Source organism: Rhinoderma darwinii (assembly GCF_050947455.1).
Source record: "Rhinoderma darwinii isolate aRhiDar2 chromosome 3 unlocalized genomic scaffold, aRhiDar2.hap1 SUPER_3_unloc_15, whole genome shotgun sequence".
NCBI classification, from domain to species: Eukaryota; Metazoa; Chordata; class Amphibia; order Anura; family Rhinodermatidae; genus Rhinoderma; species Rhinoderma darwinii.
The window spans coordinates 164,032-182,929 of record NW_027461740.1 but is presented as its reverse complement, the minus strand read 5'-3'; the positions used below and the strand labels follow the sequence as shown (position 1 = coordinate 182,929).

At 38.0% G+C, this 18,898-nt stretch overlaps 12 non-coding genes across 12 annotated transcripts; 2 read left to right on the top strand and 10 right to left on the bottom strand.

Moving 5' to 3' along the window:
* Positions 1 to 617: 617 nt before the first annotated feature.
* Positions 618 to 690, bottom strand: TRNAM-CAU (transfer RNA methionine (anticodon CAU)). The gene has a single exon. It is a non-coding gene; the product is annotated as a tRNA-Met (tRNA).
* Positions 691 to 1,329: 639 nt separating this feature from the next.
* On the bottom strand, positions 1,330 to 1,402 carry TRNAM-CAU (transfer RNA methionine (anticodon CAU)). The gene has a single exon. It is a non-coding gene; the product is annotated as a tRNA-Met (tRNA).
* A 1,365-nt stretch (positions 1,403 to 2,767) lies between these two features.
* On the bottom strand, positions 2,768 to 2,840 carry TRNAM-CAU (transfer RNA methionine (anticodon CAU)). The gene has a single exon. It is a non-coding gene; the product is annotated as a tRNA-Met (tRNA).
* Positions 2,841 to 4,205: 1,365 nt separating this feature from the next.
* Positions 4,206 to 4,278, bottom strand: TRNAM-CAU (transfer RNA methionine (anticodon CAU)). The gene has a single exon. It is a non-coding gene; the product is annotated as a tRNA-Met (tRNA).
* Positions 4,279 to 4,916: 638 nt separating this feature from the next.
* Positions 4,917 to 4,989, bottom strand: TRNAM-CAU (transfer RNA methionine (anticodon CAU)). Its single transcript has one exon. It is a non-coding gene; the product is annotated as a tRNA-Met (tRNA).
* A 639-nt stretch (positions 4,990 to 5,628) lies between these two features.
* Positions 5,629 to 5,701, bottom strand: TRNAM-CAU (transfer RNA methionine (anticodon CAU)). Its single transcript has one exon. It is a non-coding gene; the product is annotated as a tRNA-Met (tRNA).
* Positions 5,702 to 7,071: 1,370 nt separating this feature from the next.
* TRNAM-CAU (transfer RNA methionine (anticodon CAU)) lies at positions 7,072 to 7,144 on the bottom strand. Its single transcript has one exon. It is a non-coding gene; the product is annotated as a tRNA-Met (tRNA).
* A 651-nt stretch (positions 7,145 to 7,795) lies between these two features.
* On the bottom strand, positions 7,796 to 7,868 carry TRNAM-CAU (transfer RNA methionine (anticodon CAU)). The gene has a single exon. It is a non-coding gene; the product is annotated as a tRNA-Met (tRNA).
* Positions 7,869 to 9,422: 1,554 nt separating this feature from the next.
* On the top strand, positions 9,423 to 9,494 carry TRNAE-UUC (transfer RNA glutamic acid (anticodon UUC)). The gene has a single exon. It is a non-coding gene; the product is annotated as a tRNA-Glu (tRNA).
* A 653-nt stretch (positions 9,495 to 10,147) lies between these two features.
* TRNAE-UUC (transfer RNA glutamic acid (anticodon UUC)) lies at positions 10,148 to 10,219 on the top strand. The gene has a single exon. It is a non-coding gene; the product is annotated as a tRNA-Glu (tRNA).
* Positions 10,220 to 11,412: 1,193 nt separating this feature from the next.
* TRNAM-CAU (transfer RNA methionine (anticodon CAU)) lies at positions 11,413 to 11,485 on the bottom strand. Its single transcript has one exon. It is a non-coding gene; the product is annotated as a tRNA-Met (tRNA).
* A 2,814-nt stretch (positions 11,486 to 14,299) lies between these two features.
* Positions 14,300 to 14,372, bottom strand: TRNAM-CAU (transfer RNA methionine (anticodon CAU)). The gene has a single exon. It is a non-coding gene; the product is annotated as a tRNA-Met (tRNA).
* Positions 14,373 to 18,898: the final 4,526 nt, after the last annotated feature.

The window sequence follows — 18,898 nt, the reverse complement described above, 5'->3', positions numbered from 1 at the left end:
AGCTCAAAGCGGCAAAATGAAAAAAAATATATATATTATCTTTAGTCCCACTTTTTCTTAGTCCATGACTCATTATACTTAATAACTGCTCCCATATGGTCTAGCGGTTAGGATTCCTGGTTTTCACCCAGGTGGCCCTGTATGGGAAAAAACCTTTTACTAGTCTTGCACTTTCAAAGGTTGAGCGTTATAGGATAAAAGTGCTCTTTGTGGCCATAAATTCTAACTTATCTTTGTTTACCCATTCCTCCTCTTTTCACCAGATTATATTTGAGCTTGAAAACTCAAATAATTCCTATTGTTCCCTTCTCACTCCAAGTCAACAACCCCTTTATCCTGTCAGTTTGGCTCATTTTCCTTTTTTTAATGAACTAGTTTCGCCAATAAATAAGAAACCATCAGACTATTTCACCCAATCTGATTGGGACTTTGCTTTAATATTGTTTCTTTTTAGGCAAGATCCTATTTTGGATTTAAATCTCAAATCATTCCCATCTCTTCTACTCACTCAAAAATGACAAGGAAATCAACAACACTTTCCTCATATATTAAAAACGTTTCGGCAGAAAAACCCGATTTCGTGCATGAATGGAGGAAGACAAAAACTCACTGAACAGTGCCTCGTGTGAGGATCGAACTCACGACCTTCAGATTATGAGACTGATACGCTTCCTACTGCGCTAACGAGGCAACCACCAGATGTTTGTAGACAAGCTCAAAGCGGCAAAATGAAAAAAAATATATATATTAACTTTAGTCCCACTTTTTCTTAGTCCATGACTCATTATACTTAATAACTGCTCCCATATGGTCTAGCGGTTAGGATTCCTGGTTTTCACCCAGGTGGCCCTGTATGGGAAAAAACCTTTTACTACTCTTGCACTTTCAAAGGTTGAGCGTTATAGGATAAAAGTGCTCTTTGTGGCCATAAATTCTAATTTATCTTTGTTTACCCATTCCTCCTCTTTTCACCAGATTATATTTGAGCTTGAAAACTCAAATAATTCCTATTGTTCCCTTCTCACTCCAAGTCAACAACCCCTTTATCCTGTCAGTTTGGCTCATTTTCCTTTTTTTAATGAACTAGTTTCGCCAATAAATAAGAAACCATCAGACTATTTCACCCAATCTGATTGGGACTTTGCTTTAATATTGTTTCTTTTTAGGCAAGATCCTATTTTGGATTTAAATCTCAAATCATTCCCATCTCTTCTACTCACTCAAAAATGACAAGGAAATCAACAACACTTTCCTCATATATTAAAAACGTTTCGGCAGAAAAACCCGATTTCCTTCATGAATGGAGGAAGACAAAAACTCACTGAACAGTGCCTCGTGTGAGGATCGAACTCACGACCTTCAGATTATGAGACTGACACGCTTCCTACTGCGCTAACGAGGCAACCACCAGATGTTTGTAGACAAGCTCAAAGCGGCAAAATAAAAAAAATATATATATATTATCTTTAGTCCCACTTTTTTTTAGTCCATGACTCATTATACTTAATAACTGCTCCCATATGGTCTAGCGGTTAGTATTCCTGGTTTTCACCCAGGTGGCCCGGTATGGGAAAAAACCTTTTACTAGTCTTGCACTTTCAAAGGTTGAGCGTTATAGGATAAAAGTGCTCTTTGTGGCCATAAATTCTAACTTATCTTTGTTTACCCATTCCTCCTCTTTTCACCAGATTATATTTGAGCTTGAAAACTCAAATAATTCCTATTGTTCCCTTCTCACTCCAAGTCAACAACCCCTTTATCCTGTCAGTTTGGCTCATTTTCCTTTTTTTAATGAACTAGTTTCGCCAATAAATAAGAAACCATCAGACTATTTCACCCAATCTGATTGGGACTTTGCTTTAATATTGTTTCTTTTTAGGCAAGATCCTATTTTGGATTTAAATCTCAAATCATTCCCATCTCTTCTACTCACTCAAAAATGACAAGGAAATCAACAACACTTTCCTCATATATTAAAAACGTTTCGGCAGAAAAACCCGATTTCGTGCATGAATGGAGGAAGACAAAAACTCACTGAACAGTGCCTCGTGTGAGGATCGAACTCACGACCTTCAGATTATGAGACTGACACGCTTCCTCCTGCGCTAACGAGGCAACCACCAGATGTTTGTAGACAAGCTCAAAGCGGCAAAATGAAAAAAAATATATATATTATCTTTAGTCCCACTTTTTCTTAGTCCATGACTCATTATATTTAATAACTTTTCCCATATGGGCTAGCGGTTAGGATTCCTGGTTTTTACCCAGGTGGCCTGGGTTCGACTCCCGGTATGGGAAAAAACCTTTTACTAGTCTTGCACTTTCAAAGGTTGAGCGTTATAGGATAAAAGTGCTCTTTGTGGCCATAAATTCTAACTTATCTTTGTTTACCCATTCCTCCTCTTTTCACCAGATTATATTATAGCTTGAAAACTCAAATAATTCCTATTGTTCCCTTCTCACTCCAAGTCAACAACCCCTTTATCCTGTCAGTTTGGCTCATTTTCCTTTTTTTAATGAACTAGTTTCGCCAATAAATAAGAAACCATCAGACTATTTCACCCAATCTGATTGGGACTTTGCTTTAATATTGTTTCTTTTTAGGCAAGATCCTATTTTGGATTTAAATCTCAAATCATTCCCATCTCTTCTACTCACTCAAAAATGACAAGGAAATCAACAACACTTTCCTCATATATTAAAAACGTTTCGGCAGAAAAACCCGATTTCCTTCATGAATGGAGGAAGACAAAAACTCACTGAACAGTGCCTCGTGTGAGGATCGAACTCACGACCTTCAGATTATGAGACTGACACGCTTCCTACTGCGCTAACGAGGCAACCACCAGATGTTTGTAGACAAGCTCAAAGCGGCAAAATAAAAAAAAAAAATATATATTATCTTTAGTCCCACTTTTTCTTAGTCCATGACTCATTATACTTAATACCTGCTCCCATATGGTCTAGCGGTTAGGATTCCTGGTTTTCACCCAGGTGGCCCGGTATGGGAAAAAACCTTTTACTAGTCTTTCACTTTCAAAGGTTGAGCGTTATAGGATACAAGTGCTCTTTGTGGCCATAAATTCTAACTTATCTTTGTTTACCCAATCCTCCTCTTTTCACCAGATTATATTTGAGCTTGAAAACTCAAATAATTCCTATTGTTCCCTTCTCACTCCAAGTCAACAACCCCTTTATCCTGTCAGTTTGGCTCATTTTCCTTTTTTTAATGAACTAGTTTCGCCAATAAATAAGAAACCATCAGATTATTTCACCCAATCTGATTGGGACTTTGCTTTAATATTGTTTCTTTTTAGGCAAGATCCTATTTTGGATTTAAATCTCAAATCATTCCCATCTCTTCTACTCACTCAAAAATGACAAGGAAATCAACAACACTTTCCTCATATATTAAAAACGTTTCGGCAGAAAAACCCGATTTCGTGCATGAATGGAGGAAGACAAAAACTCACTGAACAGTGCCTCGTGTGAGGATCAAACTCACGACCTTCAGATTATGAGACTGACACGCTTCCTACTGCGATAACGAGGCAACCACCATATGTTTGTAGACAAGCTCAAAGCGGCAAAATGAAAAAAAATATATATATTATCTTTAGTCCCACTTTTTCTTAGTCCATGACTCATTATACTTAATAACTGCTCCCATATGGTCTAGCGGTTAGGATTCCTGGTTTTCACCCAGGTCGCCAGGGTTCGACTCCCGGTATGGGAAAAAACCTTTTACTAGTCTTGCACTTTCAAAGGTTGAGTGTTATAGGACAAAAGTGCTCTTTGTGGCCATAAATTCTAACTTATCTTTGTTTACCCATTCCTCCTCTTTTCACCAGATTATATTTGAGCTTGAAAACTCAAATAATTCCTATTGTTCCCTTCTCACTCCAAGTCAACAACCCCTTTATCCTGTCAGTTTGACTCATTTTCCTTTTTTTAATGAACTAGTTTCGCCAATAAATAAGAAACCATCAGACTATTTCACCCAATCTGATTGGGACTTTGCTTTAATATTGTTTCTTTTTAGGCAAGATCCTATTTTGGATTTAAATCTCAAATCTTTCCCATCTCTTCTACTCACTCAAAAATGACAAGGAAATCAACAACACTTTCCTCATATATTAAAAACGTTTCGGCAGAAAAACCAGATTTCCTGCATGAATGGAGGAAGACAAAAACTCACTGAACAGTGCCTCGTGTGAGGATCGAACTCACGACCTTCAGATTATGAGACTGACACGCTTCCTACTGCGCTAACGAGGCAACCACCAGATGTTTGTAGACAAGCTCAAAGCGGCAAAATAAAAAAAAAATATATATTATCTTTAGTCCCACTTTTTCTTAGTCCATGACTCATTATACTTAATAACTGCTCCCATATGGTCTAGCGGTTAGGATTCCTGGTTTTCACCCAGGTGGCCCGGTATGGGAAAAAACCTTTTACTAGTCTTGCACTTTCAAAGGTTGAGCGTTATAGGATACAAGTGCTCTTTGTGGCCATAAATTCTAACTTATCTTTGTTTACCCATTCCTCCTCTTTTCACCAGATTATATTTGAGCTTGAAAACTCAAATAATTCCTATTGTTCCCTTCTCACTCCAAGTCAACAACCCCTTTATCCTGTCAGTTTGGCTCATTTTCCTTTTTTTAATGAACTAGTTTCGTCAATAAATAAGAAACCATCAGACTATTTCACCCAATCTGATTGGGACTTTGCTTTAATATTGTTTCTTTTTAGGCAAGATCCTATTTTGGATTTAAATCTCAAATCATTCCCATCTCTTCTACTCACTCAAAAATGACAAGGAAATCAACAACACTTTCCTCATATATTAAAAACGTTTCGGCAGAAAAACCCGATTTCCTTCATGAATGGAGGAAGACAAAAACTCACTGAACAGTGCCTCGTGTGAGGATCGAACTCACGACCTTCAGATTATGAGACTGACACGCTTCCTACTGCGCTAACGAGGCAACCACCAGATGTTTGTAGACAAGCTCAAAGCGGCAAAATGAAAAAAAATATATATATTATCTTTAGTCCCACTTTTTCTTAGTCCATGACTCATTATACTTAATAACTGCTCCCATATGGTCTAGCGGTTAGGATTCCTGGTTTTCACCCTGGTGGCCCTGTATGGGAAAAAACCTTTTACTAGTCTTGCACTTTCAAAGGTTGAGCGTTATAGGATAAAAGTGCTCTTTGTGGCCATAAATTCTAACTTATCTTTGTTTACCCATTCCTCCTCTTTTCACCAGATTATATTTGAGCTTGAAAACTCAAATAATTCCTATTGTTCCCTTCTCACTCCAAGTCAACAACCCCTTTATCCTGTCAGTTTGGCTCATTTTCCTTTTTTTAATGAACTAGTTTCGCCAATAAATAAGAAACCATCAGACTATTTCACCCAATCTGATTGGGACTTTGCTTTAATATTGTTTCTTTTTAGGCAAGATCCTATTTTGGATTTAAATCTCAAATCATTCCCATCTCTTCTACTCACTCAAAAATGACAAGGAAATCAACAACACTTTCCTCATATATTAAAAACGTTTCGGCAGAAAAACCCGATTTCCTTCATGAATGGAGGAAGACAAAAACTCACTGAACAGTGCCTCGTGTGAGGATCGAACTCACGACCTTCAGATTATGAGACTGACACGCTTCCTACTGCGCTAACGAGGCAACCATCAGATGTTTGTAGACAAGCTCAAAGCGGCAAAATGAAAAAAAATATATATATTATCTTTAGTCCCACTTTTTCTTAGTCCATGACTCATTATACTTAATAACTGCTCCCATATGGTCTAGCGGTTAGGATTCCTGGTTTTCACGCAGGTGGCCCAGGTTCGACTCCCGGTATGGGAAAAAGCTTTTACTAGTCTTGCACTTTCAAAGGTTGAGCGTTATAGGATAAAAGTGCTCTTTGTGGCCATAAATTCTAACTTATCTTTGTTTACCCATTCCTCCTCTTTTCACCAGATTATATTTGAGCTTGAAAACTCAAATAATTCCTATTGTTCCCTTCTCACTCCAAGTCAACAACCCCTTTATCCTGTCAGTTTGGCTCATTTTCCTTTTTTTAATGAACTAGTTTCACCAATAAATAAGAAACCATCAGACTATTTCACCCAATCTGATTGGGACTTTGCTTTAATATTGTTTCTTTTTAGGCAAGATCCTATTTTGGATTTAAATCTCAAATCATTCCCATCTCTTCTACTCACTCAAAAATGACAAGGAAATCAACAACACTTTCCTCATATATTAAAAACGTTTCGGCAGAAAAACCCGATTTCCTGCATGAATGGAGGAAGACAAAAACTCACTGAACAGTGCCTCGTGTGAGGATCGTACTCACGAGCTTCAGATTATTAGACTGACACGCTTCCTACTGCGCTAACGAGACAACTACCAGATGTTTGTAGACAAGCTCAAAGCGGCAAAATGAAAAAATATATATACATTTTCTTTATTCCCACTTTTTCTTAGTCCATGACTCATTATACTTAATAACTGCTCCCATATGGTCTAGCGGTTAGGATTCCTGGTTTTCACCCAGGTGGCCTGGGTTTGTCTCCTGGTATGGGAAAGAACCTTTCACTAGTCTTGCACTTTCAAAGGTTGAGTGTTCAAAAGTGCTCTTTGTGGCCATAAATTCTAACTTATCTTTGTTTACCCATTCCTCCTCTTTTCACCAGATCCTATTTGAGCTTGAAAACTCAAATAATTCCTATTGTTCCCTTCTCACTCCAAGTCAACAACCCCTTTATCCTGTCAGTTTGGCTAATTTTCCTTTTTTTAATGAACTAGTTTCGCCAATAAATAAGAACCCATCAGACTATTTCACCCAATTTGATTGAGACTTTGCTTTAATATTGTTTCTTTTTAGGCAAGATCCTATTTTGGATTTAAAGCTCAAATCATTCCCATCTCTTCTACTCACTCAAAAATGACAAGGAAATCAACAACACTTTCCTCATATATTAAAAACGTTTCGGCAGAAAAACCCGATTTCCTGCATGAATGGAGGAAGACAAAAACTCACTGAACAGTGCCTCGTGTGAGGATCGAACTCACGACCTTCAGATTATGAGACTGACACGCTTCCTACTGCGCTAACGAGGCAACCATCAGATGTTTGTAGACAAGCTCAAAGCGGCAAAATGAAAAAAAATATATATATTATCTTTAGTCCCACTTTTTCTTAGTCCATGACTCATTATACTTAATAGCTGCTCCCATATGGTCTAGCGGTTAGGATTCCTGGTTTTCACGCAGGTGGCCCAGGTTCGACTCCCGGTATGGGAAAAAGCTTTTACTAGTCTTGCACTTTCAAAGGTTGAGCGTTATAGGATAAAAGTGCTCTTTGTGGCCATAAATTCTAACTTATCTTTGTTTACCCATTCCTCCTCTTTTCACCAGATTATATTTGAGCTTGAAAACTCAAATAATTCCTATTGTTCCCTTCTCACTCCAAGTCAACAACCCCTTTATCCTGTCAGTTTGGCTCATTTTCCTTTTTTTAATGAACTAGTTTCGCCAATAAATAAGAAACCATCAGACTATTTCACCCAATCTGATTGGGACTTTGCTTTAATATTGTTTCTTTTTAGGCAAGATCCTATTTTGGATTTAAATCTCAAATCATTCCCATCTCTTCTACTCACTCAAAAATGACAAGGAAATCAACAACACTTTCCTCATATATTAAAAACGTTTCGGCAGAAAAACCCGATTTCGTGCATGAATGGAGGAAGACAAAAACTCACTGAACAGTGCCTCGTGTGAGGATCGAACTCACGACCTTCAGATTATGAGACTGACACGCTTCCTACTGCGCTAACGAGGCAACCATCAGATGTTTGTAGACAAGCTCAAAGCGGCAAAATGAAAAAAAATATATATATTATCTTTAGTCCCACTTTTTCTTAGTCCATGACTCATTATACTTAATAACTGCTCCCATATGGTCTAGCGGTTAGGATTCCTGGTTTTCACGCAGGTGGCCCAGGTTCGACTCCCGGTATGGGAAAAAGCTTTTACTAGTCTTGCACTTTCAAAGGTTGAGCGTTATAGGATAAAAGTGCTCTTTGTGGCCATAAATTCTAACTTATCTTTGTTTACCCATTCCTCCTCTTTTCACCAGATTATATTTGAGCTTGAAAACTCAAATAATTCCTATTGTTCCCTTCTCACTCCAAGTCAACAACCCCTTTATCCTGTCAGTTTGGCTCATTTTCCTTTTTTTAATGAACTAGTTTCGCCAATAAATAAGAAACCATCAGACTATTTCACCCAATCTGATTGGGACTTTGCTTTAATATTGTTTCTTTTTAGGCAAGATCCTATTTTGGATTTAAATCTCAAATCATTCCCATCTCTTCTACTCACTCAAAAATGACAAGGAAATCAACAACACTTTCCTCATATATTAAAAACGTTTCGGCAGAAAAACCCGATTTCCTGCATGAATGGAGGAAGACAAAAACTCACTGAACAGTGCCTCGTGTGAGGATCGTACTCACGAGCTTCAGATTATTAGACTGACACGCTTCCTACTGCGCTAACGAGACAACTACCAGATGTTTGTAGACAAGCTCAAAGCGGCAAAATGAAAAAATATATATACATTTTCTTTATTCCCACTTTTTCTTAGTCCATGACTCATTATACTTAATAACTGCTCCCATATGGTCTAGCGGTTAGGATTCCTGGTTTTCACCCAGGTGGCCTGGGTTTGTCTCCTGGTATGGGAAAGAACCTTTCACTAGTCTTGCACTTTCAAAGGTTGAGTGTTCAAAAGTGCTCTTTGTGGCCATAAATTCTAACTTATCTTTGTTTACCCATTCCTCCTCTTTTCACCAGATCCTATTTGAGCTTGAAAACTCAAATAATTCCTATTGTTCCCTTCTCACTCCAAGTCAACAACCCCTTTATCCTGTCAGTTTGGCTAATTTTCCTTTTTTTAATGAACTAGTTTCGCCAATAAATAAGAACCCATCAGACTATTTCACCCAATTTGATTGAGACTTTGCTTTAATATTGTTTCTTTTTAGGCAAGATCCTATTTTGGATTTAAAGCTCAAATCATTCCCATCTCTTCTACTCACTCAAAAATGACAAGGAAATCAACAACACTTTCCTCATATATTAAAAACGTTTCGGCAGAAAAACCCGATTTCCTGCATGAATGGAGGAAGACAAAAACTCACTGAACAGTGCCTCATGTGAGGATCAAACTCACGACCTTCAGATTATTAGACTGACACACTTCCTACTGCGCTAACGAGGCAACCACCAGATGTTTGTAGACAAGCTCAAAGCGGCAAAATGAAAAAATATATATACATTTTCTTTATTCCCACTTTTTCTTAGTCCATGACTCATTATACTTAATAACAGCTCCCATATGGTCTAGCGGTTAGGATTTTTGGTTTTCACCCAGGTGGCCTGGGTTCGACTCCCGGTATGGGAAAAAACCTTTTACTAGTCTTGCACTTTCAAAGGTTGAGCGTTATAGGATAAAAGTGCTCTTTGTGGCCATAAATTCTAACTTATCTTTGTTTACCCATTCCTCCTCTTTTCACCAGATCCTATTTGAGCTTGAAAACTCAAATAATTACTATTGTTCCCTTCTCACTCCAAGTCAACAACCCCTTTATCCTGTCAGTTTGGCTAATTTTCCTTTTTTTATTGAACTAGTTTCGCCAATAAATAAGAAACCATCAGACTATTTCACCCAATCTGATTGGGACTTTGCTTTAATATTGTTTCTTTTTAGGCAAGATCCTATTTTGGATTTAAAGCTCAAATCATTCCCATCTCTTCTACTCACTCAAAAATGACAAGGAAATCAACAACATCTTCCTCATATATTAAAAACGTTTCGGCAGAAAAACCCGATTTCCTGCATGAATGGAGGAAGACAAAAACTCACTGAACAGTGCCTCGTGTGAGGATCAAACTCACGACCTTCAGATTATTAGACTGACACACTTCCTACTGCGCTAACGAGGCAACCACCAGATGTTTGTAGACAAGCTCAAAGCGGCAAAATGAAAAAATATATATACATTTTCTTTATTCCCACTTTTTCTTAGTCCATGACTCATTATACTTAATAACAGTTCCCATATGGTCTAGCGGTTAGGATTTCTGGTTTTCACCCAAGTGGCCCGGGTTCGACTCCCGGTATGGGAAAATACATTTTTCTAGTCTTGCACTTTCAAAGGTTGAGCGTTATAGGATAAAAGCGCTCTTTGTGGCCATAAATTCTAACTTATCTTTGTTTACACATTCCTCCTCTTTTCACCAGATCCTATTTGAGCTTGAAAACTCAAATAATTCTTATTGTTCCCTTCTCACTCCAAGTCAACAACCCCTTTATCCTGTCAGTTTGGCTAATTTTCCTTTTTTTAATGAACTAGTTTCGCCAATAAATAAGAAACCATCAGACTATTTCACCCAATCTGATTGGGACTTTGCTTTAATATTGTTTCTTTTTAGGCAAGATCCTATTTTGGATTTAAAGCTCAAATCATTCCCATCTCTTCTACTCACTCAAAAATGACAAGGAAATCAACAACACTTTCCTCATATATTAAAAACGTTTCGGCAGAAAAACCCGATTTCCTGCATGAATGGAGGAAGACAAAAACTCACTGAACAGTGCCTCGTGTGAGGATCAAACTCATGACCTTCAGATTATTAGACTGACACGCTTCCTACTGCGCTAACGAGGCAACCACCAGATGTTTGTAGACAAGCTCAAAGCGGCAAAATGAAAAAATATATATACATTTTCTTTATTCCCACTTTTTCTTAGTCCATGACTCATTATACTTAATAACAGCTCCCATATGGTTTAGCGGTTAGGATTTCTGGTTTTCACCCAAGTGGCCTGGGTTCGACTCCCGGTATGGGAAAAACCTTTTTCTAGTCTTGCACTTTCAAAGGTTGAGCGTTATAGGATAAAAGCGCTCTTTGTGGCCATAAATTCTAACTTATCTTTGTTTACCCATTCCTCCTCTTTTCACCAGATCCTATTTGAGCTTGAAAACTCAAATAATTCCTATTGCTCCCTTCTCACTCCAAGTCAACAACCCCTTTATCCTGTCAGTTTGGCTAATTTTCCTTTTTTTATTGAACTAGTTTCGCCAATAAATAAGAAACCATCAGACTATTTCACCCAATCTGATTGGGACTTTTCTTTAATATTGTTTCTTTTTAGGCAAGATCCTATTTTGGATTTAAAGCTCAAATCATTCCCATCTCTTCTACTCACTCAAAAATGACAAGGAAATCAACAACACTTTCCTCATATATTAAAAACGTTTCGGCAGAAAAACCCGATTTCCTGCATGAATGGAGGAAGACAAAAACTCACTGAACAGTGCCTCGTGTGAGGATCGAACTCACGACCTTCAGATTATGAGACTGACACGCTTCCTACTGCGCTAACGAGGCAACCACCAGGTGTTTGTAGACAAGCTCAAAGCGGCAAAATGAAAAAATATATATACCTTTTCTTTATTCCCACTTTTTCTTAGTCCATGACTCATTATACTTAATAACAGCTCCCATATGGTCTAGCGGTTAGGATTCCTGGTTTTCACCCAGGTGGTCTGGGTTTGTCTCCTGCTATGGGAAAGAACCTTTCACTAGTCTTGCACTTTCAAAGGTTGAGCGTTCAAAAGTGCTCTTTGTGGCCATAAATTCTAACTTATCTTTGTTTACCCATTCCTCCTCTTTTCACCAGATCCTATTTGAGCTTGAAAACTCAAATAATTCCTATTGTTCCCTTCTCACTCCAAGTCAACAACCCCTTTATCCTGTCAGTTTGGCTAATTTTCCTTTTTTTAATGAACTAGTTTCGCCAATAAATAAGAAACCATCAGACTATTTCACCCAATCTGATTGGGACTTTGCTTTAATATTTTTTCTTTTTAGGCAAGATCCTATTTTGGATTTAAAGCTCAAATCATTCCCATCTCTTCTACTCACTCAAAAATGACAAGGAAATCAACAACACTTTCCTCATATATTAAAAACGTTTCGGCAGAAAAACCCGATTTCCTGCATGAATGGAGGAAGACAAAAACTCACTGAACAGTGCCTCGTGTGAGGATCGAACTCACGACCTTCAGATTATTAGACTGACACGCTTCCTACTGCGCTAACGAGTCAACCACCAGATGTTTGTAGACAAGCTCAAAGCGGCAAAATGAAAAAATATATATACATTTTCTTTATTCCCACTTTTTCTTAGTCCATGACTCATTATACTTAATAACTGCTCCCATATGGTCTAGCGGTTAGGATTCCTGGTTTTCACCCAGGTGGCCCGGTTTCGACTCCTGGTATGGGAAAGAACCTTTTACTAGTCTTGCACTTTCAAAGGTTGAGCGTTATAGGATAAAAGTGCTCTTTGTGGCCATAAATTCTAACTTATCTTTGTTTACCCATTCCTCCTCTTTTCACCAGATCCTATTTGAGCTTGAAAACTCAAATAATTCCTATTGTTCCCTTCTCACTCCAAGTCAACAACCCCTTTATCCTGTCAGTTTGGCTAATTTTCCTTTTTTTAATGAACTAGTTTCGCCAATAAATAAGAAACCATCAGACTATTTCACCCAATCTGATTGGGACTTTGCTTTAATATTGTTTCTTTTTAGGCAAGATCCTATTTTGGATTTAAAGCTCAAATCATTCCCATCTCTTCTACTCACTCAAAAATGACAAGGAAATCAACAACACTTTCCTCATATATTAAAAACGTTTCGGCAGAAAAACCCGATTTCCTGCATGAATGGAGGAAGACAAAAACTCACTGAACAGTGCCTCGTGTGAGGATCGAACTCACGACCTTCAGATTATTAGACTGACACGCTTCCTACTGCGCTAACGAGACAACTACCAGATGTTTGTAGACAAGCTCAAAGCGGCAAAATGAAAAAATATATATACATTTTCTTTATTCCCACTTTTTCTTAGTCCATGACTCATTATACTTAATAACTGCTCCCATATGGTCTAGCGGTTAGGATTCCTGGTTTTCACCCAGGTGGCCTGGGTTTGTCTCCTGGTATGGGAAAGAACCTTTCACTAGTCTTGCACTTTCAAAGGTTGAGTGTTCAAAAGTGCTCTTTGTGGCCATAAATTCTAACTTATCTTTGTTTACCCATTCCTCCTCTTTTCACCAGATCCTATTTGAGCTTGAAAACTCAAATAATTCCTATTGTTCCCTTCTCACTCCAAGTCAACAACCCCTTTATCCTGTCAGTTTGGCTAATTTTCCTTTTTTTAATGAACTAGTTTCGCCAATAAATAAGAACCCATCAGACTATTTCACCCAATTTGATTGAGACTTTGCTTTAATATTGTTTCTTTTTAGGCAAGGTCCTATTTTGGATTTAAAGCTCAAATCATTCCCATCTCTTCTACTCACTAAAAAATGACAAGGAAATCAACAACACTTTCCTCATATATTAAAAACGTTTCGGCAGAAAAACCCGATTTCCTGCATGAATGGAGGAAGACAAAAACTCACTGAACAGTGCCTCGTGTGAGGATCAAACTCACGACCTTCAGATTATTAGACTGACACGCTTCCTACTGCACTAACGAGGCAACCACTAGATGTTTGTAGACAAGCTCAAAGCGGCAAAATGAAAAAATATATATACATTTTCTTTATTCCCACTTTTTCTTAGTCCATGACTCATTATACTTAATAACAGCTCCCATATGGTTTAGCGGTTAGGATTTCTGGTTTTCACCCAAGTGGCCTGGGTTCGACTCCCGGTATGGGAAAAACCTTTTTCTAGTCTTGCACTTTCAAAGGTTGAGCGTTATAGGATAAAAGCGCTCTTTGTGGCCATAAATTCTAACTTATCTTTGTTTACCCATTCCTCCTCTTTTCACCAGATCCTATTTGAGCTTGAAAACTCAAATAATTCCTATTGCTCCCTTCTCACTCCAAGTCAACAACCCCTTTATCCTGTCAGTTTGGCTAATTTTCCTTTTTTTATTGAACTAGTTTCGCCAATAAATAAGAAACCATCAGACTATTTCACCCAATCTGATTGGGACTTTGCTTTAATATTGTTTCTTTTTAGGCAAGATCCTATTTTGGATTTAAAGCTCAAATCATTCCCATCTCTTCTACTCACTCAAAAATGACAAGGAAATCAACAACACTTTCCTCATATATTAAAAACGTTTCGGCAGAAAAACCCGATTTCCTGCATGAATGGAGGAAGACAAAAACTCACTGAACAGTGCCTCGTGTGAGGATCGAACTCACGACCTTCAGATTATGAGACTGACACGCTTCCTACTGCGCTAACGAGGCAACCACCAGGTGTTTGTAGACAAGCTCAAAGCGGCAAAATGAAAAAATATATATACCTTTTCTTTATTCCCACTTTTTCTTAGTCCATGACTCATTATACTTAATAACAGCTCCCATATGGTCTAGCGGTTAGGATTCCTGGTTTTCACCCAGGTGGTCTGGGTTTGTCTCCTGGTATGGGAAAGAACCTTTCACTAGTCTTGCACTTTCAAAGGTTGAGCGTTCAAAAGTGCTCTTTGTGGCCATAAATTCTAACTTATCTTTGTTTACCCATTCCTCCTCTTTTCACCAGATCCTATTTGAGCTTGAAAACTCAAATAATTCCTATTGTTCCCTTCTCACTCCAAGTCAACAACCCCTTTATCCTGTCAGTTTGGCTAATTTTCCTTTTTTTAATGAACTAGTTTCGCCAATAAATAAGAAACCATCAGACTATTTCACCCAATCTGATTGGGACTTTGCTTTAATATTGTTTCTTTTTAGGCAAGATCCTATTTTGGATTTAAAGCTCAAATCATTCCCATCTCTTCTACTCACTCAAAAATGACAAGGAAATCAACAACACTTTCCTCATATATTAAAAACGTTTCGGCAGAAAAACCCGATTTCCTGCATGAATGGAGGAAGACAAAAACTCACTGAACAGTGCCTCGTGTGAGGATCGAACTCACGACCTTCAGATTATTAGACTGACACGCTTCCTACTGCGCTAACGAGTCAACCACCAGATGTTTGTAGACAAGCTCAAAGCGGCAAAATGAAAAAATATATATACATTTTCTTTATTCCCACTTTTTCTTAGTCCATGACTCATTATACTTAATAACTGCTCCCATATGGTCTAGCGGTTAGGATTCCTGGTTTTCACCCAGGTGGCCCGGTTTCGACTCCCGGTATGGGAAAGAACCTTTTACTAGTCTTGCACTTTCAAAGGTTGAGCGTTATAGGATAAAAGTGCTCTTTGTGGCCATAAATTCTAACTTATCTTTGTTTACCCATTCCTCCTCTTTTCACCAGATCCTATTTGAGCTTGAAAACTCAAATAATTCCTATTGTTCCCTTCTCACTCCAAGTCAACAACCCCTTTATCCTGTCAGTTTGGCTAATTTTCCTTTTTTTAATGAACTAGTTTCGCCAATAAATAAGAAACCATCAGACTATTTCACCCAATCTGATTGGGACTTTGCTTTAATATTGTTTCTTTTTAGGCAAGATCCTATTTTGGATTTAAAGCTCAAATCATTCCCATCTCTTCTACTCACTCAAAAATGACAAGGAAATCAACAACACTTTCCTCATATATTAAAAACGTTTCGGCAGAAAAACCCGATTTCCTGCATGAATGGAGGAAGACAAAAACTCACTGAACAGTGCCTCGTGTGAGGATCGAACTCACGACCTTCAGATTATTAGACTGACACGCTTCCTACTGCGCTAACGAGACAACTACCAGATGTTTGTAGACAAGCTCAAAGCGGAAAATGAAAAAATATATATACATTTTCTTTATTCCCACTTTTTCTTAGTCCATGACTCATTATACTTAATAACTGCTCCCATATGGTCTAGCGGTTAGGATTCCTGGTTTTCACCCAGGTGGCCTGGGTTTGTCTCCTGGTATGGGAAAGAACCTTTCACTAGTCTTGCACTTTCAAAGGTTGAGTGTTCAAAAGTGCTCTTTGTGGCCATAAATTCTAACTTATCTTTGTTTACCCATTCCTCCTCTTTTCACCAGATCCTATTTGAGCTTGAAAACTCAAATAATTCCTATTGTTCCCTTCTCACTCCAAGTCAACAACCCCTTTATCCTGTCAGTTTGGCTAATTTTCCTTTTTTTAATGAACTAGTTTCGCCAATAAATAAGAACCCATCAGACTATTTCACCCAATTTGATTGAGACTTTGCTTTAATATTGTTTCTTTTTAGGCAAGGTCCTATTTTGGATTTAAAGCTCAAATCATTCCCATCTCTTCTACTCACTCAAAAATGACAAGGAAATCAACAACACTTTCCTCATATATTAAAAACGTTTCGGCAGAAAAACCCGATTTCCTGCATGAATGGAGGAAGACAAAAACTCACTGAACAGTGCCTCGTGTGAGGATCAAACTCACAACCTTCAGATTATTAGACTGACACGCTTCCTACTGCACTAACGAGGCAACCACTAGATGTTTGTAGACAAGCTCAAAGCGGCAAAATGAAAACATATATATACATTTTCTTTATTCCCACTTTTTCTTAGTCCATGACTCATTATACTTAATAACAGCTCCCATATGGTCTAGCGGTTAGGATTCCTGGTTTTCACCCAGGTGGCCCGGTATGGGAAAAAACCTTTTACTAGTCTTGCACTTTCAAAGGTTGAGCGTTATAGGATAAAAGCGCTCTTTGTGGCCATAAATTCTAACTTATCTTTGTTTACACATTCCTCCTCTTTTCACCAGATCCTATTTGAGCTTGAAAACTCAAATAATTCTTATTGTTCCCTTCTCACTCCAAGTCAACAACCCCTTTATCCTGTCAGTTTGGCTAATTTTCCTTTTTTTAATGAACTAGTTTCGCCAATAAATAAGAAACCATCAGACTATTTCACCCAATCTGATTGGGACTTTGCTTTAATATTGTTTCTTTTTAGGCAAGATCCTATTTTGGATTTAAAGCTCAAATCATTCCCATCTCTTCTACTCACTCAAAAATGACAAGGAAATCAACAACACTTTCCTCATATATTAAAAACGTTTCGGCAGAAAAACCCGATTTCCTGCATGAATGGAGGAAGACAAAAACTCACTGAACAGTGCCTCGTGTGAGGATCGAACTCACGACCTTCAGATTATTAGACTGACACGCTTCCTACTGCGCTAACGAGACAACTACCAGATGTTTGTAGACAAGCTCAAAGCGGAAAATGAAAAAATATATATACATTTTCTTTATTCCCACTTTTTCTTAGTCCATGACTCATTATACTTAATAACTGCTCCCATATGGTCTAGCGGTTAGGATTCCTGGTTTTCACCCAGGTGGCCTGGGTTTGTCTCCTGGTATGGGAAAGAACCTTTCACTAGTCTTGCACTTTCAAAGGTTGAGTGTTCAAAAGTGCTCTTTGTGGCCATAAATTCTAACTTATCTTTGTTTACCCATTCCTCCTCTTTTCACCAGATCCTATTTGAGCTTGAAAACTCAAATAATTCCTATTGTTCCCTTCTCACTCCAAGTCAACAACCCCTTTATCCTGTCAGTTTGGCTAATTTTCCTTTTTTTAATGAACTAGTTTCGCCAATAAATAAGAACCCATCAGACTATTTCACCCAATTTGATTGAGACTTTGCTTTAATATTGTTTCTTTTTAGGCAAGGTCCTATTTTGGATTTAAAGCTCAAATCATTCCCATCTCTTCTACTCACTCAAAAATGACAAGGAAATCAACAACACTTTCCTCATATATTAAAAACGTTTCGGCAGAAAAACCCGATTTCCTGCATGAATGGAGGAAGACAAAAACTCACTGAACAGTGCCTCGTGTGAGGATCAAACTCACGACCTTCAGATTATTAGACTGACACGCTTCCTACTGCACTAACGAGGCAACCACTAGATGTTTGTAGACAAGCTCAAAGCGGCAAAATGAAAACATATATATACATTTTCTTTATTCCCACTTTTTCTTAGTCCATGACTCATTATACTTAATAACAGCTCCCATATGGTCTAGCGGTTAGGATTTCAGGTTTTCACCCAGGTTGCCCGGGTTCGACTCCCGGTATGGGAAATAACCTTTTACTAGTCTTGCACTTTCAAAGGTTGAGCGTTATAGGATAAAAGTGCTCTTTGTGGCCATAAATTCTAACTTATCTTTGTTTACCCATTCCTCCTCTTTTCACCAGATCCTATTTGAGCTTGAAAACTCCAATAATTACTATTGTTCCCTTCTCACTCCAAGTCAACAACCCCTTTATCCTGTCAGTTTGGCTAATTTTCCTTTTTTTATTGAACTAGTTTCGCCAATAAATAAGAAACCATCAGACTATTTCACCCAATCTGATTGGGACTTTGCTTTAATATTGTTTCTTTTTAGGCAAGATCCTATTTTGGATTTAAAGCTCAAATCATTCCCATCTCTTCTACTCACTCAAAAATGACAAGGAAATCAACAACATCTTCCTCATATATTAAAAACGTTTCGGCAGAAAAACCCGATTTCCTGCATGAATGGAGGAAGACAAAAACTCACTGAACAGTGCCTCGTGTGAGGATCAAACTCACGACCTTCAGATTATTAGACTGACACGCTTCCTACTGCGCTAACGAGGCAACCACCAGATGTTTGTAGACAAGCTCAAAGCGGCAAAATGAAAAAATATATATACATTTTCTTTATTCCCACTTTTTCTTAGTCCATGACTCATTATACTTAATAACAGCTCCCATATGGTCTAGCGGTTGGGATTTCTGGTTTTCACCCAAGTTGCCTGGGTTCGACTCCCGGTATGGGAAAATACATTTTTCTAGTCTTGCACTTT